The sequence below is a fragment of the Herpailurus yagouaroundi genome, unplaced genomic scaffold, assembly GCF_014898765.1.
Source record: "Herpailurus yagouaroundi ecotype Mexico unplaced genomic scaffold, PumYag 28, whole genome shotgun sequence".
Classification (NCBI taxonomy): domain Eukaryota; kingdom Metazoa; phylum Chordata; class Mammalia; order Carnivora; family Felidae; genus Herpailurus; species Herpailurus yagouaroundi.
In genome coordinates this window covers 40,632,648-40,659,633 of record NW_024412376.1, presented here as the reverse complement: position 1 = coordinate 40,659,633, position 26,986 = coordinate 40,632,648, and positions in this window count along the sequence as shown.

The following is a 26,986-nucleotide window of genomic DNA, read 5'->3' as shown; positions in this document are numbered from 1 at the left end:
GTGGGAGAGAGCCAAAGCATAAGAGACTCTTAAAAAATGAGAACAAACTGAGGGCTGATGGGGGTGGGAGGGAGGGGAGGGTGGGTGATGGGTATTGAGGAGGGCATCTTTTGAGATGAGCACTGGGTGTTGTATGGAAACCAATTTGACAATAAATTTCATATATTAAAAAAAATGTCTACTTTACTACTGATGAAAGTGATATTGAGAAAGTGACCAAAGTATCAACTTTATTACTGATAAAACTGGTATTTATTGGACTGTAACTAAAATATTAACTTTATTATTAAAAAAATACTGGAGAATTTGTGTTGTATCTGTGGACAATACTATACAGTATTAGAATTATAATTCCCCCTTCTCCCCCCTATCCTGGGCAGCTTGGACTGGGCGGCCTCTTCTCCTCCTCATGGGGTCCTGCCCCTATAAAACCATGTGAAGGAAGAAAGCAGAAAGGGTGGGCTAGAAAGTCTTCTATCCCAAAGGGTTCAGTGGAGGACTTTTAAGAAGGAAGTGACACCGTATAATTTCAGAGGTACAAGAAAATGTCCTACACTTTGATGTTCTCCAATTAGAAATGTATTTCTTTGCTCTCTTTCTTCCTTCCTTGGTTTGCCAAACACTTACTGAGAATCCATCACCCATTCATTACTCTGCTGGGTGCTCGTGATCCAAAGATTTCCAGCCCTAGGGATCCTCTAGTTTTATGATGGAAATGACACATTTACTAGCACTGGTGGAGGCTTGAACCAGCAGAATTTCTTTTAGGGGGAAAAAAAATCCATGTTTGTGAAACTGCTAGGATGTGCTGTTTTTGATTATAAAACACAAGGTCTCAACGTAGTGTGATGGGAAAAATTTGGACAGAGGAGCAAAACTGACCCAGCCAGTACAAAGTTAGAAATTTGTAGTTTTCAGATTGGTCCACAGGACTTGGAATAAAGTAGAGAGAAGAGTGGAAAGGATGTCAGAGTAGAGGGATCCAATATGGCAGCAGGTAGCTGGTTGGGCTCTTGGGAGAGACAGCCAGTGAAAATTTCCTGTGATTGGTGAAATTTCAAGAAACATGGGATGTGGAGTTATTTCTTACCCTGGGCTGCAATTTTCCCCCATTATTTATGACATTATTCTGAAAAGTCTGTTATGTACAATAGACTTGTATCCCTGACTGGTTAAATTGGAGGAATGCAGAAGTAAAGTAGATGTCTTTGGTGGGGATGAAATGCTTCAAAGTGGAGAGGTATCTCTCAGAGGTAAGATGGTAAATGGGAGCAGGAAAGCAGAATTACTGGTGGCAGGAGTATAAGCCCCTCAGAAATGTAAGCAAAAAGGGGAAGATTGCCTGGGGCTTTCCAGCTGAACCATCTTATTTAGGTATGAAAGGAAAAGGTAATGATCCAGAGGGATTAAGGACTTGAAACTTTCGAGGAGCAAATATTTGAATCACATAGAAAATTATGGTATAGTCTAATAAATACAAGGATTTTGTACTGAAGCCTGGGATAGAGGTAGTTAATGATAGTTTCCTAAGGAGGGCAATAAGAGTTAGCTGTGAGCCAAGGATGGGGTGAAGGAGGAGGTTTTTCATGCCAAAAAAGGTACAAAAGCCCACAGCAGTTCAGTTAATCGCAAGTGAGTTTCTAGCATCTGGGATATAGGACTAAAGTGGTGGAGCTAAAAGGTTAGTCAGCATCAAATCCCAGAGAACTTTCTAGACTGTATTCTGGGCTCTATCTTGCAGGTAGTTAGACAAGAAGAGGGTCTCTGAAGAATTTTATGAGGAAATGACACACAAGACTTTTTATGTTTTATTTGTATTTTTTAAAGTGTATTTATTTAGGGGCGCCTGGGTGGCGCAGTCGGTTAAGCGTCCGACTTCAGCCAGGTCACGATCTCGCGATCCGTGAGTTCGAGCCCCGCGTCGGGCTCTGGGCTGGTGGCTCGGAGCCTGGAGCCTGTTTCCGATTCTGTGTCTCCCTCTCTCTCTGCCCCTCCCCCGTTCATGCTCTGTCTCTCTCTGTCCCAAAAATAAATAAAAACGTTGAAAAAAAATTAAAAAAAAATTAATTTATAAAGTGTATTTATTTATTTTGAGAGAGAAAGAGTGAGTGCGCATGAGTGGGGGAGGGGCGGTGAGAGAGGGAGAAATAGAATCCCAAGCAGGCTCTCCTCTCAGAGTCTGACACAGGGCTTGATCTCACAAACTGCGAGATCATGACCTGAACTGAAATCAAGTGTCCGACGTTTGACTGAGCCACCCAGGTACCCCTATACTTTCATCTTTTAAACTGCATTTGCATAAAGGACAGCTTCCCACATATTTAGAGTTGATTATGAAATGAGTGCAGGTTTCCTTGGAGGCTCTTCCCACCTCTCCTTCCTCCTGTTGTAACTTCTGATCATCCCACACTCCCAGACTCAGGTTGTATCCTGATGCAGGGTGCCTTCCTTCCCCTGAGGGCATCACATGACTGTGCCTTGATCTTCCTTTTCTTTTCCTCATCAAAGATCACTGATCTTATTTCTCCTACTCTTGAGGCCCTGTTCTCTGCCAAAGCAGAGCTGATAAAGCACCCACGCCTTCTGATGAGTATCGTCTTACTAGGACTGAGGGAAGATGAACTTATACATACCGTGTACCTTCCCTGGCCACAGTCCCTGTTTCATGTCCAGTACCTGGCACCATGCCTGAGGTGCAGATTAGACCTGCAACAAAAAAAAAATCTAATCATTGCAACCAGCTCTATCTTGTTCTGATTTAGAGATGAAGAAATTTAAATTCAGGCAGATTATTAAGTTTATCCAAGGTCACAAAGCTGCTGAGTAGCCCTTTGAGGATTTAAACCAAAGTGGTTGGCCTCCAAAGCTCATCCTTTTGTCATTCTATCATGATACGCCACTCTCAGAGACATAATTAATATGAATTTCAGAAAAGGAGCTAGCGGTGTGTGTCATTTTCATATTCTTGTAGAATAATGGAGAAATACGATGTGGAGCTGGGATAATTAAGTGGATACATAACTAGTTGAACAACCATACATAAAGGCGCTGACGGATTGATTGATGTGGGCTTGGAGGAAGATGTCTCCTGGCTATCCCAGTGTAAGTCCACAACCACGTCCTCCTCAGCAATCTTGTTTAAGGCTAGAATGGAGACATATTGGTAATATTTACTTAATTTGTAATGAGAAACACTGGGAGGATAATAAAAATGAGAGATTCATAATGTAAAATGATCTTTTTTTTTTTTTTAATTTATATATGAAATTTATTGTCAAATTGGTTTCCATACAACACCCAGTGCTCATCCCAAAAGGTGCCCTCCTCAATACCCATCACCCACCCTCTCCTCCCTCCCACCCCCCATCAACCCTCAGTTTGCTCTCAGTTCTCAACAGTCTCTTATGCTTTGGCTCTCTCCCCCTCTCACCTCTTTTTTTTTTTTTTTTTTCCCCTTCCCCTCCCCCATGGGATCCTGTTAAGTTTCTCAGGATCCACATAAGAGTGAAACCATATGGTATCTGTCTTTCTCTGTATGGCTTATTTCACTTAGCATCACACTCTCCAGTTCCATCCACGTTGCTACAAAAGGCCATATTTCATTTTTTTCTCATTGCCACGTAGTATTCCATAGTGTATATAAACCACAATTTCTTTATCCATTCATCAGTTGATGGACATTTAGGCTCTTTCCATAATTTGGCTATTGTTGAGAGTGCTGCTATGAACATTGGGGTACAAGTGCCCCTATGCATCAGTACTCCTGTGTCCCTTGGATAAATTCCTAGCAGTGCTATTGCTGGGTCATAGGGTAGGTCTATTTTTAATTTTCTGAGGAACCTCCACACTGCTTCCAGGATTAGCAGAACGGAGTCGCCGGAGCCAAGCGCAGACGAGAGGCCCACGGAAGAGGGTAGGAAGGGCGGCGAGGCGGTGCGCGCTCCACGGACTGGCGGGAGGGAGCCGGGGCGGAGGGGCGGCTCGCCGGCCAAGCAGAGCCCCCAAGTCTGGCTTGCAAAAAGCGGAGGGGCCTGACGGACTGTGTTCCGACAGCAAGCGCGACTTAGCGGCTGGGAGGTCATAAGTTAACAGCTCTGCTCAGAAAGCGGGAAGGCTGGAGGTTAAAATGATCTTAACAGACTAAAATTTGGGGTTGAATTTTCTCCAACATTTTAGAAAGAAAAATTCTACAAATAAAAACAGTTGAATGAATATTATATGAATACTCACATATTGAGTACTTAGGTTAAACAACTGTTAATAGTTTATCGGTTTTCTTTACCTATCTAAATATCTACTCAAAAATTTAAAACAAAATTTTTTTAATGCTTATTTTTGAGAGAGAGATAATGAGAGTGATCCAGGGAGGGGCAGAGGGAGCCCGAGACACAGAATCCCAAGGAGGCTCCAGGCTCCAAGCTGACAGCACAGAGCCAGAGGCGGGGCTCGAACTCACGAACTGCAAGATTATGACCTGAGCTGATGTTGGACACTTAACCAAGTGAGCCACCAAGGAGCTCTTAAATACCTACTTTTTAATCATTAGAAAGCAGGTTGCAGACCTCAAAATTTGACTACTCCCTATCTCCTAAAAATATATTCTTCTATATTACTCTAATTCTGTTGATCACATCTAAGAAGAAAATTAACAGTAATTCCCTAAGATCATAATATCCAGTCCATATTTAAATTTCCTCAATTTTTATTATGGTAAAATATTTATAATATAAATAGTATTACCTTTTGACCATTTTTAAGTGTACAGTTCAGCACTCTTATGCACATTCACATTGTTGTGAACCATTACTATTATCCATCTCCAGAATGTTTTCATCATCATCCTCAGTTTTCAAGTCACTGAATTTTATATGACATTTTATAGGTACGGTACATAATCTTACATTCGGATCTAAAAATCAACTGCATATGCAGAAGACTGAGGAGATGGAAACATATCTGTAGGATGAATAAAAAACAATTAGGGGCTTTAGTCAACAATAAGTTCAATTGTGAGTGTCAAAAAATGAGTGCAGGCTTAGGCTGACATGCAGTCTTAGAATCTGAAAGAGGGAGTCATACTATTTTCTGCACTGCTCAGACCCTATTTGGAGAAGTATGCCCAGTTCTAGGCTCTATACCATTGGACAGTCAGAAAAATGATACTTGGAAGGTGAAAGGATTTTAAAAAGGCATCATCTAAGAAAGAGGGGAAGAAATTGGATATTTGGGACTTTCAGAGAAACAAAAGTTAACATATTGAGCAAGAGATGTTATTTTAACTGTCTTGGAATATTTAAAGAACTGCCATTTGGAAGGTAAATAAGAGGAAAGTGCCATGGGAAAGGTTTTAATTCAGTATAAGAATTCGATTGAAAATGTTGTCTTAGGAAGTAGCTAGTATCTTGTTATAAATGGCATTTACTGTAATATTTGGCAGAGGAAATTAGATGCATTGAGTGACTTTTTTTGACTAGATGACTTTAGAGTCTCTTCTGACTATGTTTTGTTTAGGATTCTTTCGGTTGCAAGTAACAGACCCAAATAGTAAGCTTCTTAGGTAAATGAGGAATTTATTAAAAGAATGCTTGATGCATTGCATATGATCAGTGTTAGGGTTGAACACTGAAACTCATGCCAGGCATGCTTCTCTTTCTCTCTCTGTCTCTCCCAATACCCCCACCCCCCACCCCATTGCTATAACTCTCACACACTTGCTTCACCCTCTCTTTAGCTCTGGCCTCAGTTTCTATCATTGATTCAGATGCAACCTGGTCAGAAAAGAAAGCTGCTGACTGTTTCTGAATCTTAAGATGCTTGGTTGAAAAATCCTAGAGAAAGGCTCTGTGTTACCTACCCGTCAACTCTGGCCAGGAAAAATATAATAATGAACAGATTTGCTTTAGCTGTTGAGTTGTCAACCGTCTCAGGTAACAATGGACCCTTATGATGGGAGATTCAAATGTTGTGAAGGCCCAGAGTGAGTGTAAGACCCTGTCTTGCCTTAAATGACATGGATGGCCAGTCCCGAAGGAAATTCACCATCTGCAGAGTGCTTCATGGCAATCTCAAGACACCCTAGAGGAGAAAATTCTTGAAGGTCACCCGGAAGCGCCACATTAAATGTTGTAGCATAGTTGGGAGCTACTGAGTAATCCCTGCTACCCACAGACTGGCTAGGAATGCGGCAAATAAAGCAAGGCTTTTCTTTTCTGAGAACTTATGGGAAAACTGTGAGACAAGGGCAGTGGTGCATACCAGCTTAGGCTCTGCAAACATTTACATTGTGGCTGAAAGCCAAGGGCGAGGCCCAGGACCTTTGGCACTGTAGATGAGATCCTAGCATTTTAGCAGAAAAGTCCATCCTTCCTTTACACTCAGGAGAGCTGAAAGTCCTCAAGGTGAAGTAACAATTCAGTGATAGAAATGATCCTCCCTAACATGGGAGTTCCCTGTCTCCTGATATTTCCTCTTTCCTGTACACGGCCCCATCTCTGAGAAAGGACCTTATCATCTCCACAGAGGATCAGTGTGACTTTCTGTGCATTCACAGTCTGAGAAGGACTAGGCTTAGCTCTCAGAGGGTGGACAAATGTCCCCAAGTACCAGTTGTTGGTGTCATTGCAAGGACACCAACTGAGGAGCATTTCATTTTAATTTCTGCACAGCTATTTTTAAATTTGCTGAATATCATGTGCATGCACACTAATTTTGCTAGGAAATTATTCATTTCTGGGGAAATTCTACGAGTTGTAGCAGGGAATTGGGAGAGAGAACATAAACACATTACAGACTCCTATGGGCTTACTCTCCTCCCCCACAACTTGCCAAAGCCCACTGCCCACTTCCCACCTTCCCTAGTCCTGTCCCTCCTCCTGCTCCCTCTGAGGCTGACCTAGGACAGGGGCAGTTCCGGGAGTGACCGAGGCAGAGTTCAGAATGAATGCCTTTAGTTCAGCCCACCTGGCTTTTGCACAGTCCTCCGTGGAAGGGGACATAGAATGATGATGAAGATGATGGCGATGGTAACAATGATGGAAACAGGTTGCCCCTGCCAACCAGTATATGCAGGTGGATCTGCTTTGCTATTCTGAGAACGTTGTCGAGTGCTGAGGTAACTAATGAAATGAAAGCTGAAGCGTGTGCACGCTGTTGCTTCCCTGAAAACCCATAAGGAGAATGTCAAATGTTTGAATGTTTCATTATATTTTATATTTCATAAGATGCTGCAGGGTATAGAAAGAATAAAAAGTAACGGTTAAAAAATGGAGGAGCGGGAGCGATGAGTCCTAGAATTGAAAATAATCATCACTCTTGGTTACTCAGAGTCAATAATACACTGTGAAAACCTCAGGAGGAAAAGGAGCAGGACTGAAAAAAAAAAGTAGCCCCCACATGGATGTAAATAGGTCTCCAAAAAACAAAACAAAACAACAAAACAGCAAAAAACAATTAGGACAAAAGACAGACACCCTTACTTTCTCTTTCTGAACTCTCACTCCAGAAAAGAGAAAAGGGGACCATTTGGGAGAATGTGCTACACAATGTAACAGTGGCAGCAGTGACAACAAAAACGTCCTGGCCTCACAATGAGTTATGGATGAAACCTATGTCTGTGACAAATGTGCCTCCTGTGAAAGATACAGCACTTTAAAATATATGGATTTTTTTTCCTCCCTGCATCTTTTGGTATGGAACACATAATCTATTGGAGACATATGCATGCTCATGCCCAGAATAAATCAAGAGTGAGCCTAGCAGCCTTGGGATGTGGAACACGGGCCAGCAAAGAGGGCCCGTTGCTTTGTTACAATAATCCGATCACAGCACACCCCCCCCCCCCCACCCAAGTTTCACATCTGTCTGTATGAAGATATGCTTTCAACAGTAGGCTTCTAGAGGGTGGCAACACGTCTTTCTAATTTGGTCAGGAGTATAACTTTTTTGTTTGTTTGTTTTTTGAGAGAGTGAGAGAGACAGACAGAGTGTGAGTGGGGGAGGGACAGAGAGAGAAGGACACAGAGTCCCAAGCAGGCTCCAGGGTGTGAGCTGTCAATGCAGGGCCTGACACGGGGCTTGAACTCACGAACCATGAGATCATGACCTGAAACAAAGTCAGACGCTTAACTGACTGAGCCACCCAGGAGCTCCATGGTCAGCAGTATAACATTCAGATGACTACTTTGATGTTGGAACTGGGTCAAGATGTTGGAAGATGTCACAATTTTTCTCCCATGAAATGTGTGTTTTAAGCACAAACGGTCACTTGTTGCACAAACTGACCACCATTTCCATAAGAGGCATTGCCACAGGTCTCTCACGGAGAATGATGTGGACAGTGTGCAATTTGTTAATGCAATGTTTTTCATGTATTTTGACTGTGACCTACATTTAACTCATTTTACACTGGAATGCATCATACATACACATTTGAAACAAGATTTCATGAAATAATAATTGCCCTAGCTATGTGCACCGCTCCCTAATTTTTCTATTCTATTCCATTTCTTCTATGCTTTTTTCCTTCCTTCCTTCCTTCCTTCCTTCCTTCCTTCCTTCCTTCCTTCATTCCTTCCTTCCTTCCTTTTTTCCTTTCTTTTCTCCTTCCTTCCTCTTTTTGTTTTATGTATTACATTGGTTGTGGCTTACTGTTTAAATAGTTCTGAATTAGAAGACATAAAGAGACCAAGCAGAGCATCTGTGCTCTATCCAATGGGCTGGTTATAAGCCCTAGGAGGGCAGAGGCATCCTCAACACTTAGCACAGGGCACAGTGCATTACAGGTCCTAAGTAAATGTTAGTTATTTTTAACATCATCTACTAATTATTTGAAATTGAACAAATCATTAACTGCTTTATGTTTCTATTTTCTCATCTGTAAAAAGACACTAATAGGGGCTCCTGGGTGGCTTAGTTGGTTAAGCATTTGACTCTCAGTTTCAGCTCAGGTCATGGTCTCACTGTTTGTGAGTTTGAGCCCTGCATTGAGCTCTGTGCTGACAGTGTGGAGCCTGCTTGGGATTTCTCTCTCTCTCTCTCTCTCTCTCTCTCTCTCTCTCCCCCCTCTCTGCCCCCCCTGCTCTCTAAATAAATAAATAAATATTAAAAAAATTTAAAGATACTAATAATACTTATCTCTTGGCATTGTTGTGAGGAGGAAAGGATCTACAACAGTGCTTTACACATAGTTAGCCATCATTTTTATTGGCAGTGTTATAATTAAAGACTCAGTGGCAAATGCTATCAAGTGTAGCCAACTTACTTGGCCCATTTCCTCATTCACTCTTTTCTGTAGTGCCTCCTCAGTTCCCTGAATGATGCTAAGCATTTCATACTCATTATTATCATTATCTTCTCAACAATTCTATGAGGCAGGGCCTGTTAGTCTCAATTTATCGATGAAGCTTAACTAGATGAGCTACTTGCCTAACATACCATATCTAATCCTTGACACCAGGTTTATATGATTCTGAAGACTGAGCCATTATACCCAAGAAAGTGGAGTTGAGTAGAGGTATTTCAGGCAGATAGATTGGCAATTGTAGAAGTCTGGCGGCAGAACTTAATACTTTATTTCATATATGTTGTTTTCCTCTCATCTGTGTAAACACTCTGAATTAGATTAAGCATAAGGAAGGTAGGAAAAACACACACCACTTGTGACAAAATAAAGGAATAAAGGAAGTATGGCTTGCTTCCTTTTCAGTTCTTGTAGAACTACTTTCAGAACCTGCTTCTCCTCAGTCCCATGGTGGGTGGGTTGGAGTCAGAGACATTGAAGCTCCAAATTTGATAGAGGTCAAGGAAATGCAGTAAGACATAGATTACCTGAAAATCAGGAATGAGAGACAGCCAAGGTCAAATAGACAAACTCAAGACAACTACCAAGTAAATACAAACATATAAATGGAGTAGATTCTGGAACTGAGTGTTGTCAGGGAGTGCAGGCTAGACAGGCAGAGACTCATTTCTTAGGGTGGTTTTTATCTGCCCAGTGGCCACTTTTGAAGGGCTGAAGCTATCCTGCCTTTGGCCCAAGGCTTCACTTCTGGAAGCCAGCTTTGATAAAGGTGGCCGTTTTAGCCACCAAGTCCCAGAGCTGGTGGCCATTTCTTCATGCAAATTCCCATTCCTTATTAATTATAACTTACCTGCTTATTTAAACTTTCTTTTCCAATTTATATACTCAGTGGAATGAAGCACATTTTCATATTTTAATGTGAAAGTATTTCATGTTCATTGAGTCTCTCCAAGATGAGAATTGAAAACAATCCATTCCTGTTTGTCTTGGAGGAGACCGAAAGCCGTACACTATTGACAATGTAGAATGATATCAAAGGAAAAGAAGTTGCATGTAATGCCACATGATGGGTTTCTGAAGGAAATGACTGAGGACTTAATTTAATAACTGGACTGCTTGCAGAGTGACAAGCCTTGTCTTGCGAAAACCTGAAAGGAATTTCCTTTTTAGGAATGTTCTAATTCCAAACTTTTCACCCTACTCAGCCAATCCTGTAAATTTGACAATTTCTTCCATGATTTGTCACATGTTAGATTATGCCTGGGTCTACTTAGAGCCCAAAGATTCAAGTCCCTTGACATGAATGACTCCCATGGTCTGGTGCCTTCCATACACCAGAAAGCTCAGCTGCTATTGAACCTCCCTCTCCATTTTCTGGGTAGCTTATAGGCAGCCTCTCACTCTTATAAAACCACCAAATATCCACATGCATGTGTGTGCACACATACTTAAAGTATTTAACCTGCTACATCAGGGACCATGGGCACTGGCCTTAGAAAAACACACTGTATTGACTAAATAATAGCCTAGTTCACCAGTATTTCATATTAACATTCCAAATCATACATATTTGGGGGAAAGGGGATATTTCTTTTTTTAAAGGTCATTTATTTATAGTTTCTATGTGTGGGAGACAGAGGAAGAGCCTGAGAGTGAGCAGGGAAGGGGCAGAGAGGGGTGGAGAGAGACATGGAGCTTGGTTTTATGACTCTGAGATGATTACCTGAGCTGAAATCAAGGGTTGGGTTCTTAACCGACTGAGCCATCCAGATGCCCCATGAGGGGGGGGGGGGGTATTTCTTATATGAGACAAGTATTCCCTATCGGTAGGAAAGGGAGGTTTGGAACCAGAATTCCTAGTTTGTTGTTTGAATTGCATGCTCAGCCCCAACACTTTCCTTTATGCTGGGGCCACGTCTCATTCAGGTAGGAACTCACAGACTACCATCTTCTTTGTAAAGCTTTTCTTTCTTTACTGCTCACTGATACCATTAGCAGTTTCTTTTTTTTTTATCAGCTTCTCTGAGCTTGTATTTTTACCTTGCTTCCTTTACTGTCCCCTTTTCTGCTAACCTCTTGTACATCACAAAATAAGTTATATGAAATATACATCTACTAAAAGGTTTGGGAAACTATGGAATGACTTAGAGAATGTGCAATTGTCTTTTAAATATGACATTTATCACAACCTCATCCATTTTCTAAGGGAAAAGCACTCAGTAGTTTAACTCTTCAGAAATAGTTCCGTCTAGCGGGGTTTCTCAACATCAGCACTATCAGCATTTTGGGCCAGATAATCCTTTGTTGGTGGGGGGGGGGGGTCCTCTCTGTGCACTGCAGGATTTTTAGCATCATTCCTGGCTTGTACCCATAGATATTAATAGCACTTCGCCAGTTACGACAACTGAAATGTCTCTAGACATTGCCAAATATCCCCCGGCCACTCCCCTGGAGTCTATATCATCTGTGTTTGAGAACCACTGCCCTCTAGAGACTTAGAACCACTGCTCTCTAGAGACACACAAAATGTGTTCTGCAAACTAGCAGCATCAACATCACCTGGGAACTTGTTAGAAATGCAGAATCTCTGGCTGTGCCCCAGATGTACTTAAACACAATCTGCATTTTGACAAGATCCTCTTAAGTATACCTTAAAGATTTTGAAGCTCTGCCTTGAAGAATGCCTCCATTTGTTAATTGTCTCCTCCTAACAGATCCATCTTTCTCTCACAGCTCCTTCTAATCTTCCCTGGAAAATTTTTCATCTTTGTGGAAATTCCTTAAGCTGCTCACAGATATCTTTGACTCAAGAGCCATAGAGTTCCCCCTTTCCTTCTAGCAGTTCCTTTCCTCAATTCTAAGTTATTTAGGCTATAATAATGCTCCAGAGGCTCTAGAGTAACATTCCAGAAGATGAGCCTGGGCTAGGAAGGGGAGGGGAAGTTTGGGTCTTCAAGTCTGGAATAATAGTTCAGATAAGTACTGACAGTCTATGTCTGTCCACTCTGATGTTTCCTTGCTTGTGGGATTTGAAATTATACCTAGGCTGATTCTGTAGTTAAGACTATCATAATTCATCAGTTGATATCACACTTGATAATGAGATTCGGAATCTATGAACTGCTGTTAAGAAAGTCTGTCAATCTTTTACTAATGACTCTCCTCATTTTCAGTGGTCTTTAGCAGTTAGAGTCCAATATCATTGCTTAACACCCCTTCCCAATGAATTAAAACTTGAATACTATACCAGCAGGACAAATATACCTGCCTTATTTTGACACCTAATGTCCGATTTCCTTTTAAATTTTTCATTTGGTCATCTATTTTAATGTTATTGAAATTTAGAACTGGGGCATAACTTCCACACACTTTCATATACTTACATTCTTTGTATCTCACTTCATAGGTGGTTATTTAATGGTTAAAGCAACTAGCGGAGTCCAGACACCCAAGTGTCAGTTGCTGCGAAGTGATGTGCAAACTGGCAGCCATATAATTATAGATCTAACAGGGCTGGGTACAAGGTGAGGCAAGATAGTTACCTGGAGCACAAACACTCTCCCAAGTTCATGTAACTTCTGATTCTAGTCTCTCCCAGAGACCTTGTATCTTCATTCAGCCTGTGACATGTTTTTTTCCAGAGTCATTTCTCTACCACTGAAGTCATGGATAACAACTAATTTCCCTGTTGTTTCAATATTCATGTTGTATTTTTTGTTCCCTACACGGTTTTCCCAGTCTCATTTCCTAGTCTTAGTTTTCCATGAAATTGGGCCATCTTGGATTCCTGTCTCCAGTGGAGGTAAATTCAGTAACTTGAAGAGTAGGGAAAATATGATTCAGAAGATCAGACTTGGAATTTTGTTTCCCAGATCCATGATCCCCATATGCTAGTTATCAATTTGTTGACTTCTCAATCCAAACCCACTCTCCTTTGCACTATTTCTTGATAGTGAATCTGTATCCTATAAAAATTTCTTTTGCCGGCTAGCTCCATGTTAAGCCTCATGAGTAGAGTATGCTAGGGGAACTCTATATGTACTCCTGTTTTGTTGCTTTGCTTCTTTCTTTGGTAGGGCAGTGGCCACAGCTACGTTCAAGGGGGAGACCAAGTAATGCACGTTTTCCAGCAAGTCTTGCTGGCATTCCAGCCAGCATCTTCCTAGTGAGTTTGCAGTAGGTTGCACTTTAGCAGGTTGCTTCCTGCTTTCCAGTTCCACCCTGCTGCACATTAGTGAGCTTCAGTGTTATCCAAGGGTCCACAGCCATTATTGTCTCTAACAAGGTCTAAATCTCAGCCTTGGTGGGAAGTGATAGTGACTTCCAAGTTTGGTGCTTCCTTGGATATTCTCCTTCATTCCTAGAGGTAGTAGTTATTCCCTTCATCTGCTATTTCAGTAGCTCTAGAATTTTCTTTACTTCTACTAGTATTATTTCTCTTTTGCATATTTAACATTTCCATATGTGAAATTACTGGTGTTGTTTCTGTCTCCTGCTTGGATCCTATTTCATCTTCCAGTCCAAAAGAGAAGATCTACGAAAAACTAAGTCTATTCTAGTTTTAGAAGGCATCTGTAGGAGATACAGGGCCCTTGTAGGGATCCCATCTATTTTCTTATAAACAGATTAGAAATGGCCTTCCTTGGGAGAGACTGCAATGACCAGCTCATTAAAAGGTGACGCTCAGCAGTTAAGTCTCTATTGCTGTAGCTTGTCTTCCTAGGTTCTTGCCTTGCCACCTTCTTTTCTCTAGTTCTGACTGTAGAGGACCTACTACCAATCTGTTTGGACACCATTTACTTATGTTTAAGCTTTGGGCTTTCCTTGTTTTTTATATATATTATATCATTATATATATATTTGTATATATAATATTTACATATAATTATATGTGTTATTTTTATATATTTATAAATATATATAATATTTATACCTAAATTAAAAATATCTAATATTATATAAAAATTTAAAGTATGTAATATGTTATATTGTATTATATATATATGTGTGTATATATATATATATATATATATATGAAATCAGATTTTAATTGTAATATGTAATATGATCTCACTGGAGGAGATCACATTTTCTAACTTTTTTTACTTTTTAGAGAGAGAGAGTGCACAGTGGGAGAAGGAGGCAGAGGAACTGAGAGAGAGAAAGAGAGAGAGAGAGAGAGAGAGAGAGAGAGAGAGAGAATCTCAAACAGGTTTCACACTCAGCACAGAGCCCAATGCAGGGCTTGATCCCATGACCCTGGGATCATGACCTGAGCCAAAATCAAGAATTGGATGCTCAAACAACTGAACCATCCAGGTGCCCCCACATTTTCTAACTTTATTGTTTTCTATTTTGTTTTGTTTTCGACAATAGTAAGTCACTAGAATGGCCTTTTCCCATGGTTTTCTACTTTCAGTGTAGTCTTTCTTCATAAGTGCTGACTTTTTTATTTTAAATTTTTTTAATGTTTATTTATTTTTGAGACAGAGAGAGGCAGAGCATGAGCGGGGGAGGGGTAGAGAGAGAGACACACACAGAATCCGAAGCAGGCTCCAGGCTCTGAGCTGTCAGCACAGAGCCTGATGCATGGCTTGAACCCACCAACAGTGAGATTATGACCTGAGCCAAAGTCAGACGCTCAACTGACTGAGCCACCCAGGCGGCCCAATAAGTGCTTGCTTTTAAACAGCATGGATGTTTTCATGACTAACCATTTTGAGATTGATAACAACCATATTGCCTATGAGGCTTAATGAGAAAATATAAAGTTTTTATAAGATTTTTCCATTTTTCAGCTATAGTTCTCTTACCAGCTGGGTCAAAGGGCCCTCTGATTTACAGGAAGAGCTGTTGAATGCTAACTTCTATGGGACTGTGATTAAACTGGTTGGCTTGAAAATATACATTGTCTTTACCATGTAATTCTGATTTGAAGACAGTTAAAAGAGGGGACATTAATACCTTTTAGTTTGCATACTGAGAAGTAGGTGTCTTATACTCACTTTGCATATTTATGAAAAATAAACCATACATCAGAATTTGAGCCAATGACCTTAGCCCAAATTTATAGCAGTAAAGTATTGCAACACTGATTTCTGATTGATAACCTTCATAAATGGATCTCATGCTTCCCACTGTGTTCTTGGCAAGCATACCTTATTATTTATTTTCCTATCAATAAAATTGGCATAGAATTATATTTTGGGGTACATATATTGACTGTGCATACATTAAGTGCAAAGTTTTGTTATTAATAATAGACACACTGAGATCTGAGAGTTAATAACTATCTAAACTCACATACTAACATGCCGATCAGGTGAATGTTTGATTTAACAAAGTGACCTTCATAATTTACAATGTTTCTTAGTCTAAACTTCCCCATGACTATTTTCATTTGCACCTTGAGAGTTCTGTATCTCAGGGTCTTAAAGTATCCTATGTTATCTATTACTATTACACTATCCCAGAAAAAGATAAATGTTCCGTATAGATTTGTTTGATACAAATATCCTTTTGGAGTATTTTTCTAAAGATAGTGTTTCATTTCTAGATTGTAAAAGATGTAAAATAGATGCAGAATTTATTTTTTTTCCATCTTTTGGTCAGCATCTTCATTGACTGATTTTACATCTTAGTTATACTTTGGTGTGAACACCCATGAAAAGCTCCACATCTAATAAAAACAGCCTGAAAAATAATGCCTTCTTGCTTATGGCATGAGAGCTATTATGGAACACAATTCCTGTGTTTTGAAAAACAATAGAGTTTGTTATGAAATTGAGTTTCCCCCAGAGAGTGCCACGTGACCATAGGCTATTAATTATACAGTTTTATTATTATCTTTTGTTCAGAACAATAGTGCTCCTGAGGTCCTGTGGAACTTTTCTCCCATGTGATTATGTCGAGTTTTGATTAAGCATCATTATATACAGTTCATTAACATTGTATCTTAAAATGAGTTTTTGATTGAACATTTTTATTGGTCATTTACTATAATTGATGGATTCTGTTGAAATTTTACATAGAAAATTTGCCAGGATAGTTATAGTATTTTTCATTATGTATCATTATGCCCCTTTTCCTTAAAAACCCAAGTTTCTTTAAAAAAATTAACTTTCAAAAATTAGATATTGATCTATTGCCAAGGCAGTTGCTCCTTCCATGGTTCAATTAGGAGAGAAACAGAAACTGGTAATATTGAATAGGAATGAGAAAAATTTGGGAAATTAAATAATCCTATTAGCATGGTCCTTTTTTCCCTAGCGCTCAAGTCATTCTTTGGGAAAGTAAATGAATGTTTGCTGGTTGATAAGGATTCTTCTGATGCATTATAAAACTTTATCTGTTTCATTGGATTCCCCGATATTATAATATTAATCATAATGTTTACTGCACCTGTTCTTAACCTTAATCATAAATGATTTGGCAATGAGTTGACAGATTACCTTTTGTAATATCTTTATATTTAAGGAAATGTTAAAATTTTCTTACAAATTATGTAATGCATTAGTAAAAACTGCAGAAACTATTTAATGTGGTAGTAAAAGCTGCCCTGGAATTTTTTGACAGTGAACTTCTATTCACCGGAGTTGTTCAAGCAAATGCTTGATAGCTACTCATTGGGAAAGAGAAAATGGTAAAATAGATAATCTTTAATATTTCTTCCAACTCTAACCTCTTACAAATTACTCACTGAATATAACATAAAGCAGAGAACAAAGGAAGAAAAAGAATTAGAGGAGGAGTTTAAAGACTGATAGTGTTTGGCTTCAAGCAAGCTACTTAACTTCTCTGGGTTTCAGTCACCTGTGATAATAAAGAAATTGGATTAGATAATGCTAAAGTTACCTTTCTATTGGAGCAATTCATGATTCTCTATTTCCCTGATGGCTGAGGATTAAATGAAACTCCTCTGAGAATCTATGTTTCATTCAGAAAATACCAGACCCTTGAGAAATAGAGTCCACTGACAACAGTTGGCAAATGTATGAAATTCCAATGAACTTACAGTTTTGGTATCTGTTACGTTAACTTTTATTCCTACCTCATCTAAATTTTTGTACAGCTTTCCTCCTACTAAGAATGTGAACAAGAAAAGAAAAACAAAGAAAAAGGATTTTTTATTTGTAATTCTTTATTTTCTTCTTTGAAATAGCAGTTCCAGCTGCTGCTGGAAGCTTCTATGAATTAAAAATTATACTTTAGTGTTGTCATAGAGAAAAGGTCAAATTGAAGTTTTGGTTGCTGATCATGGGTTATTTTTCAGGAAAAGAAGAGCTAGTCATTGCTTACTTTTCTAAATCTCATCAACTGATTGTCATTATCCTTCCCCTCATATTTATTTTCCTCTTTTTCCCCCTGGGCAGAATATAAATACTCTTAGCTCACAAGTATAATTCTAACCCTGTAGACTGGGCAGTTTGAACTCAGACAACCACCCAGATATTTTGGGGGTCAAAAGGGCTCAATCTTCTGAAACTTGAAAGAAAAGAAAGCCTAAATATAAAGGTCATATTTTATCTACTACAGAACTCTCTCTTCCTTCTCTTTATATTTCTCTCTCAACATCCTACCCCAGTTGCAAGCCACCACTAACGGAGGGAAAATGTGCCAGGAATATGTTAGATTATAGTTAATTTGGTCACTATTTACCCTATAACATTGAGTGGATTACACTTTCGTATTACTTTATATCTCAGAATTTATTGATTCAGTGATACCTCAAGTGGTGGCCAACAAGGACACTTTCTCCCTCTACCACACCTACTTTCCTTGATTCTCTTGCAATTTAAGTGGGAAAAAAATCATGAAAAAGTATAGTATGAAGAAAATCCTTTGTAACATCAAGTTCATGGGTCAAGTTTAAGACTCTATTTGAAGTTCGTTCACATGATATTTTGATTTACTTGCCATATGTAAGGCGAATGAGCAAACTAGCTTTGTGAGTATTTAATATTTTAACCATATGGAGGAGAATCACTGCTTTTGCTTAAAGGTAAAACAAGGAGATAAGATGCATTTTATTGCCTATTTTGGGTTATTATGGGTTAAGATCTACTGAAATAATAAGAGTTTCCTATCCCATCACATATCTCTACATATTTGGGTAAAAGAAAAATGTTCCAGAGTTAAGATAGTAGCTCAAACAACAACTAACCCTCTTATTAATTGATGTTCTTGGCCAGAAAGGGAAAAAATAGTCAAGTGTGACCCTATGCCTCATCTGTTTTTAATATTGGAAAACAACGTAGCCAAAAAACAAAACAAAACAAAAATCCTATAGGTTGTCAGTTAGTATTATAATCTGAATGTAGAGAGAACAAAATATGAAAACAGACCCCAGTGATCCAGCCTGGGAATAGGATGGGAAGACAAAAGTGTCTTACCTTTACACCAGCAATAAGGCATTCTGGGAAAATCATAGAGTTTGGTGGTTAATAATGCTATCCTCCAGCCCTCAGTCCATCATGATGACTTGTGTGACCTAGGCAAGTTAATTCATCTCTATCAGATTTTCCGTCTTCCTTCCTTTCTTCCTTCCTTCCTTCCTTTTTTGGATATCAGATTTACTTTCTTAACATACAAAGAAATGAGACATCCTTGGAAATCTCTGGCACAGTGCCTAGTATACAGCAGGCACACACGAAGTAGTCATGGGTCCTGTATCTTTCCCATTTCCTCATTCATGGTGTGAGGAGTTTGATCTATAACACAACAGTTTTCAAGTCTTTTTTTTTTTTTTTTATTTGGACAACAGCAATAAAATTTTTCATGGAATCCCAACACATTAAATACATAAAAGCTAAACTGTCCTGGTTGAAGTAAAAGTAGAAAGCCCAGAACCAGCTTCACTGGTTATTTGTTTTTATTACGGTAAAGGATTGACATTCATCCAAGCTTTTGGTCAGTATATGTTCATAGACACTCACAATCACAAATTTTTTTCAGCACCTTTCACTATTTCTTGGGCCAAAATGTATTCCAAGTAGGTTTCACATGGCAGTGGTTTCTAGAGTTCACTTACTGTTTCCTCAAGTAATCTCCTTGACAATTTGATGTTAAAGGGGGTTAATATTGGTGTGGCAGATGATAATGATCCTGTGAAATTGCCCTGGAGATCATTCTTTTGTAAATGAAGGGTAACACACTAAACTGCAGGCAAACCTGATTCAAGCAGAATGCAATAATGAATGTCATTTATCTGTTCTGCTGACTGTGGGTGCTGGAATTTTTACTGAAATCTCTTGGGGACCACCCAGGGCAGATATCTATTTTTAACAATACATGAAAAGTTTCTTTTAATTCAAGACTATAAAAAGTTAAAAGAAATGTTTGGTTTAGTATAAATCAGAGCATTGTAATAACTGTATGTTTTACTAAATATTTAACTTGCTTATACAATAACTATACTTAGCAGTATGGCATGGTTAGGAGGGGCTTCAGAGTTAAATCCCAGCTCTTTCACTTATTAGCTTTGTGACCTTGAGTAATTATTTTATCCTTGCTAAGCCACAATTTCCTCATTAGTGAAATGGAAATGAGAATTCATTCCTCATTTCGGTTGCTGTGAGATTTAAAAGGAAAAACCTATTTTGAATCCTACCATTGGACCCAGCATATAGTAGATGCCCAGTAACTTTATTTTTGCTTAAATGTGCTATGGCTTTGATGTCACTTATAGTCCCTCCTCAGCAAAAACTTCGTGATACTTGAGAACCCAGTTTGGCTGAGGAGTTGCAATGGTACAGTCTGGCTCTTTACCTTATTTTTCCTCTCTTTTTCTACCTCTGTGTCATTTACTGATCATCTCCAGAGTCTTGAGCTGACTTGGATTTTTATGCCAACTTACAGAGATTCTCAGGTTCTCTTAGGTTACTTGTCAAATGTTTATACAACATAAAGAAATAAATGTCTGCATTAACTGTATGCCTATAATCCAATCAGCTGCTAGTAGGTACTGCACCAATTTACACAAAGTTAGAATAAGAGGAAAACTTTCTTTCAAAATGTGTTCTGCAAACTATCTGCTATTGTCATAAGTTTACCTAAGAATGGGTCCCCCACCCCTTTCGTCCCATTAGATGTTTTCCAGGTGGAAATGACTCCAATTTATATTCCACATAAAAACTTTTGCTATTCTGTGCAGACAACGCTAACTGTAGAATTAAATTCTCACAAATTTAATATGCAGACAAAACACTTGGGGATCTTGTTAAGATGCAGATTCTGATTCAGTAGATCTGGTGTGGAGCCTGAGTTTCTGTGTTCTAACAACCTCCCTGATGGTGCTCATGCTGCTGATCTGCAAACCACGGTTTGGGTAGCAAGGCTCCAGGTGCATGCTAGGTCACCTTGCCAATCATTCCTTATTGTCTCTCCACCATCTCCTTTGCCTATCTTGCTAGAATAAGCAGACTTGGTGTTTTGTTTGTGTTTTGTATTTGTGTATTCCATGCCAGTCATGGTTACTTTTAAACTTTTTTAACGGTTTTTATTTATCTTTGAGATCCGGAGAGACAGAGCACGAGTGGGGGAGGGGCCGAGACAGGGGGAGACACAGAATCTGAGGCCAACTCCAGGCTCTAACCTGTCAGCATAGAGCCCGACACAGGGCTCCAACCCACAAACTGGGTGTTCATGACCTAAGCCGAAGTCAGATGCTTAACTGACTGAGCCACCCAGGCGCCCCATGCCAGCAATGTTTAAAATATAAACACAAAAACAAAAACCAAAAACCCGACAAACAAAACATTCCCAACTTGGAAATTTTTAGCTGTTTATCTCCAAAAAGTTGTCTTCTAAAGGAAAGAAAAAGAAAAAAAAAACAAAAAACAAACACAACTTTGTATCGATTTAAAATGATGACCTAGATTTATATGACTTCCTTTTTTGCATTCTAAATCTTCTTTTGACCATCATGCAGGTTGAATTTTCTGTCCACAAAGAAAGTAAAAATTCCTCATGGAAAAAACCTACTCTTATGACTTTGAAAAGTATTAAGATAACATTGGCATGTGACTGAGGCCGGCCCCCTGCAGGCCCAGCACTGACAATAGGGTGAACTCTTCCTTCTCTGCTTGCACTCAACAGTGAGCTGTCTGTAAGCCCTATCCAATTAATAAAAATGATGCCTATGTGAAATGAACCTCTGTGAATTTATTAATTCATCAGTAGCCACATGAAAGGCATATCGGGTGACATGTTGGGCTCCTCATCCCTCAAATCCCAAGACTTGAGGATATTCAGAAATGCCATAAACTCCATTATTTTAAGAGCTGTTTCCTAAGAAAACTCTGGGCCAAGCATTTAGAATATATTATCACTTTAAACACAGATTTTCATTGACAACATTCTGTGGGCATCCATTTAATATTAATATTAAGCCAAAGAAATAATGGTCCTTGTTTCTTTCCTTTAAAACGACAGGAATAGTGGGTACTTGTTCCTTCTGAAAAACAGGAAATATCTAAGCCAGCAGTATTCACACTGGTGTCATTACTTGCATTACTTCAGTTATCGATTGAACCTTGCCAAAATTCTCCATGATGCATCTGCCTTCGAGCAAGGGAGAGGCTTCTATGAGAGATTGGCTTATAAAGGTTATCCCAGGATCAAATGATATGCAGTTCTCTGTCTTTTAAAAAAGTCTTAAAAGGCTAGGAAACAAGATACGGAGGCACAGAAAACGAGGCAGCTGGCTGTAATTTTCTAAAATTAGTAACATAATATTTTAATGTAACGGGTACAGAATTTGAACTTAATTTTTCAGAAGGGATGCCCAAACCAAATAAGCATTCATTAGTACTGTTCTGTGTCACCTTGAAATTACTGAATTCTAAATATCTTCCAGGGTTAGAACCCAGGGGCTCTTAGGAGTTTTCCAGAATCCTTGAAATTCTTGCTTACCAAGCAATTTACAAGGTGGGAGAGGAGTGGGGCATAGCAGCCAGGATCAGAGGTCTTGGATGAGTTTATCCCCAAATTTCAGGGAGTCTTCTTGGTGGTTCTTTCACTGACATTTGAGAATGTTGTATTTTATTTTGTCCCTTCTGTTGAATCTAGATTGATAACACCCTCCGAAACTCTTGCCCTAGGGTCTATACACTTATAAACACAAGAAAAGGAATTGCTGAGGCCTCAGTTTGTTCTATTGATTGGAGAGTGCTGCAGGGAGTCCCGAGATCAATAAAATACTGGCTTCCTCTCCTTCACCTCTTCATTGCCAGTTTTCTGTGCCAAATTTGCCTCTTTCTTTTCCTCGTCTTGCTTTTGGGGATCAGTGCCATAGGCATCTGATCTTTTTCTTAATCTCTCTGGGGAAGAAAATATCCTAAATGCCCAGTGATCTTGTCAGGATTTTATCAGCAGTATATTTCAAGGTGGATGGAAATAGTACCAAATTTGTATGACCACCTCCAGGTCCATCTTTCTTGTGTCTCCCTTTATCCATAATATCATGTAAAGGTGCAGTGCTTTAGGCTTCACTCAGATGGGTTTGACTATGGTTTTTACTGGCCTTGGCACAGGCTTGATTATATGTTAGTCTATGTGGTCATGTGAACACCCAGTATATTTCTTTCTGTGTTCCTGCTCCCCATTCCCATCTGCATGTGTGTGCAAGTGTTTATGCACACATGTATAAGTGAACATACATATACCAAGGGCAGTATCTGTACAAGAGAGATGGGTATATTTTTAAAAGAGGTCAAAATAGGGATGATAAAACTCACATGAGGATAAAATAGAAGTCCACCCTCAGGACAACACTGTGATATTTTGGCGATTGAGTTCTACCCTAGGTCCTTGGTTTCCTCTCTGGAAGACCACCTTATTTTTGACAAGCCTTCCTTTAGATCAGCCTCTAGACAACCAGTAGGTGCCAGAGACTCTTCCTGAACAAAGAAGATATTCTGAAGAAACTGCCTTTCATCTCTCTAAGACCAGAGATGAATTTCATTCATTCATTCATTCATTCATTCATCCATTCTGCTGCACAAAGACCCAGAACACCAATGAATTTCTTTAGATGCAGTTGTATAATTTCACTTAAGAAGATGTCCTTAGATTCCCCTGAATCTTTCTTTTTCCCTTATCCCCAGAATCAATACAAAAAATAATAATAAGAAGAAGAAAGTGAGAAATACATGACCATAATTTTATTTATTTATTTATTTATTTATTTATTTATATACTTATTTTTAACGTTTATTTATTTTTGAGAGAAAGAGACAGAGCATGAGGGGGAGAGGGAAAGAGAGAGAGGGAGACACAGAATTGGAAGCAGGCTCCAGACTCTGAGCTCTCAGCACAGAGCCCGATACAGGGCTCGAACTCACAAGCCACGAGATCATGGCCTGAGCTGAAGTCAGACGTTCAACCAACAGAGCCACCCAGGCGCCCCCATGATCATAATTAAAGAAGGTTTGAATAAAGCTCTTTCCCTACGTAAAACAAATAAAAGTCTTGTTCCTTCCACCACTACAAGCTACATATGCCCCTCAAGAATAGATTACTACTGCTGGAGTCAGCTATGGTTTCCATAATTTGCTCTGAGAACTGTTGGGATTAGCCTTCAAAGGGACCCTCTCCTCTGCAACTTTGTGCCTCCTTCCTTGACTCTGAAATCACCTCAGCAGAATGTCTGTTTCTTCTACCTGGAAAGAAATGCAGTCAGTTTTGTTTCCTGAATCCAGAGTGGACTTTACATTAGGAACAACATTTCTTCCATGATCAATGGCTATCCAAACTAGATAATGGCTAGAAGAGGGGTCCAATGAATAGAGCAGTTTCTATCTGGTTGTTAATATTTTTTTTTTTTTTAAGAAAATTCAGTAGTCTTTCAGGTGGGTCTAGGAACTCCCCAAAAGTGAATAGATTTGGAGTTGCTCCCCTTTAACTTCTGATATTGGACCCACATAGGGAGTGTTTTTGATCCACACTCCACACTCCAGGCTCGTGTTCGGCTCTCCCTTCCATGACTGACAGTCCCTATCCTGTTCTGAGGAACCATCTGTCTCCACAGCTCGCCCACACAAGGATGGAGTTGTCATTGATGTGGCAGCCAGGACTGCAACAACAGGCACTGATGCCAGATGACACAGGTGGTCGGGAGCATTGAGAGTCACCAAGGAGACTCAGAGAAGACTAGCACTTCCATTAGTTGGGTGGGATGCATCTGAAGGCATCACCATTTTGTCACAGATTAAGGAAATCTGAGAAAAATGATGGACACTGACTCCTAAAATGTGTCCATCACATTCATAGAGATGTTAAAAAATGCAATATGTCACCATTCACTGAAAAAACACTGTTTTCACTGTAAGTCACCAGACTTCAGTGCTTCCTTTGACTTGTGAAGCTAAGACAGGATGAAGAACATGGTCAATTTCATCTCTAACTCTAGATTTTGCTGTATAATTTTTAAAAGGCACAGAAATATTCCAAATATTTTCTTTCAAGATGACCCATTAAGATCATTGGATGACCATTCAGATGCCAAGAAACCATTTCCAAGGTGCTATGCTATGGTAGGTTATACCAAAATATCTCAGGCAGTTGAAGCTACTCAGCACTTCTTGTTTCAAAGAACAAAGAGAAACAACATCCTCTATTGGTCTACAAGAAGTTAGGCAACATGTGAATGTAATGAAATTATACAACAAAACTTGATTCTTTTTCTTTCCTTCCTAATGACGACTCAAAGTCTGATAAGAAAACTCAACATAATCTCTTCCTTCATTTTCTTCTTTAGTCTAATATGCAATGCATTTCCAGTGAAGTCCTATTGATTCTTTGCATCTTTTCCTATCTCTTCCTTCTGTTTCTTCCTGGCTATAAATGCTGAGTCTAGAACAGACCTGGCATATACTTAGGTGCTCAATACATTAGAATGTTTGATAATCCCTGCTTAGCCATCTTCCTTGACTTTCTGTTTTTTCCAGGATGAAGTACAAACACCTGAACATTAGATTTAAGACACTTTGCATGTTGGTCTCAACCTGACTTTCCACCTCATTTCCTTGCATCTTCCTCTGCACAAACCTTCTGTTCAAGAAACCTGAAGATCTTGTCATTCCTTAAGCTTTCCATGTTTTTTCATCCATCTCTGCATGAAAACCCTTTTTAAGACTACCTGGAATACAGAGGTGCTGATGATTGTCTTTTCAGTCATTCTGTCAATTCATTCATTCATTCATTCATTTCCTGACCAGCATCTACACATCCTTGAAGACCCAGGCAAAATCTTGCCTTTCATATGAAGCCCTCCAAGACCCCCTGAGTTTGTCACATTTTCTCAGTGCTTTTGTAGTACTTTATATATAATTCTATTGAGTTGTAATTTATCTTATGTGTTTCCTTTGTCCTCCTCTGGACTATAAGCTACTACAGAGTAAGCAATGAGTCATTTATCAACTTGTCCCCAGTACATTTTACAGTGCTTGGTACATAATAAGTACTCAATAAATGCGTAATGAATAAATGAATAACTAAGCTACTGGGAATAGATACATGTTTTAGAAAGCAGAGATCATTGCTCTGGATTGAGGATTCAGCAGGTGAACTTCATAGCATTTTATCCATATATTTGAAAAACCTCAAGGAGTCTCTTTAGTAGTTATGTAAAATGCATAGTGAAATTTTATTAAAATAATATTTTATATTATATGAAATTCATAGAATAGCAGCCAAATAACTTAAAGATCTTGGATCTGTAGACCAAGTAATATGATAATGAGTCATATAAACTGAGCAAAGGATAATGCAGCCTACAGAAAAATGTTTAGGGCTCCCTATTCTCAATTATCTGTACATAATTCTCTATGAAGCCAATGAGAATGATGAATGACTAAGTAGAGCAACATTTGGTTTCTAGAGCAAGGAAGTTAACTATTTCAAAACAAAACAATATTATATAAATGTGATGATTGTCCTCATGTTTCTTTTAAAAGTGATGAATGTGCCCCCAAGTGACTTATCTAAATTTAAATGTAATTTGGTTTTTAAAGTAGATACTTTCACGTTTCTTAAATGCCAAAAGAGAAGAGCTGCCTAGTCATTTTGTTTTCCAGTCTCTCATTCATGCCTCATACCCTCCTCTGTCAATGACTTAGTTTGTTTGTTTTCCCACCTGAAGCTGCCCACAGAGAAAACAAAACAAAATGTTTGAAGGACATTGAAAATGGACAAGTGGGGGAGGGGTGCTTTCCCCAAGAAAGGGTACTTCTTAAATGAGCTGACAGTGTTCTTTGTTGGTACAAATGAAAAGCTAACATAAAAATGTCCCCTAAGCTTCACTTTTAGTGTTTTGCAAGAATGGAGACCAGCTTTGACATATTTCTATGTGCCTATCTTAATCCTTCAGAACTGAGGATTCTGAGCAAACTGCTGAACCTGCAGTGTTTGTCTATTTATCTGTCTTCCATCTGCACATAATATAGACTTCACATTGTTCATTTGGGAGTCCCTGTTATTGTCCAAATGCCTGTCACAAAATAGGGTGTCTTAGTCCTCTAGGGTAACTGGCCATGGTACCAACAGACACAGATGGTGAATGAATGCATTAATATGCTCTGTTCATGGCGAAAATTGCACAGAAATAATACATTAACTTTAAAGGATTGCTTCCCATCTTTGTTACAGAGTTTTTGAGGCCATGTCTGCATGCACAAAATGAAGTGGAAA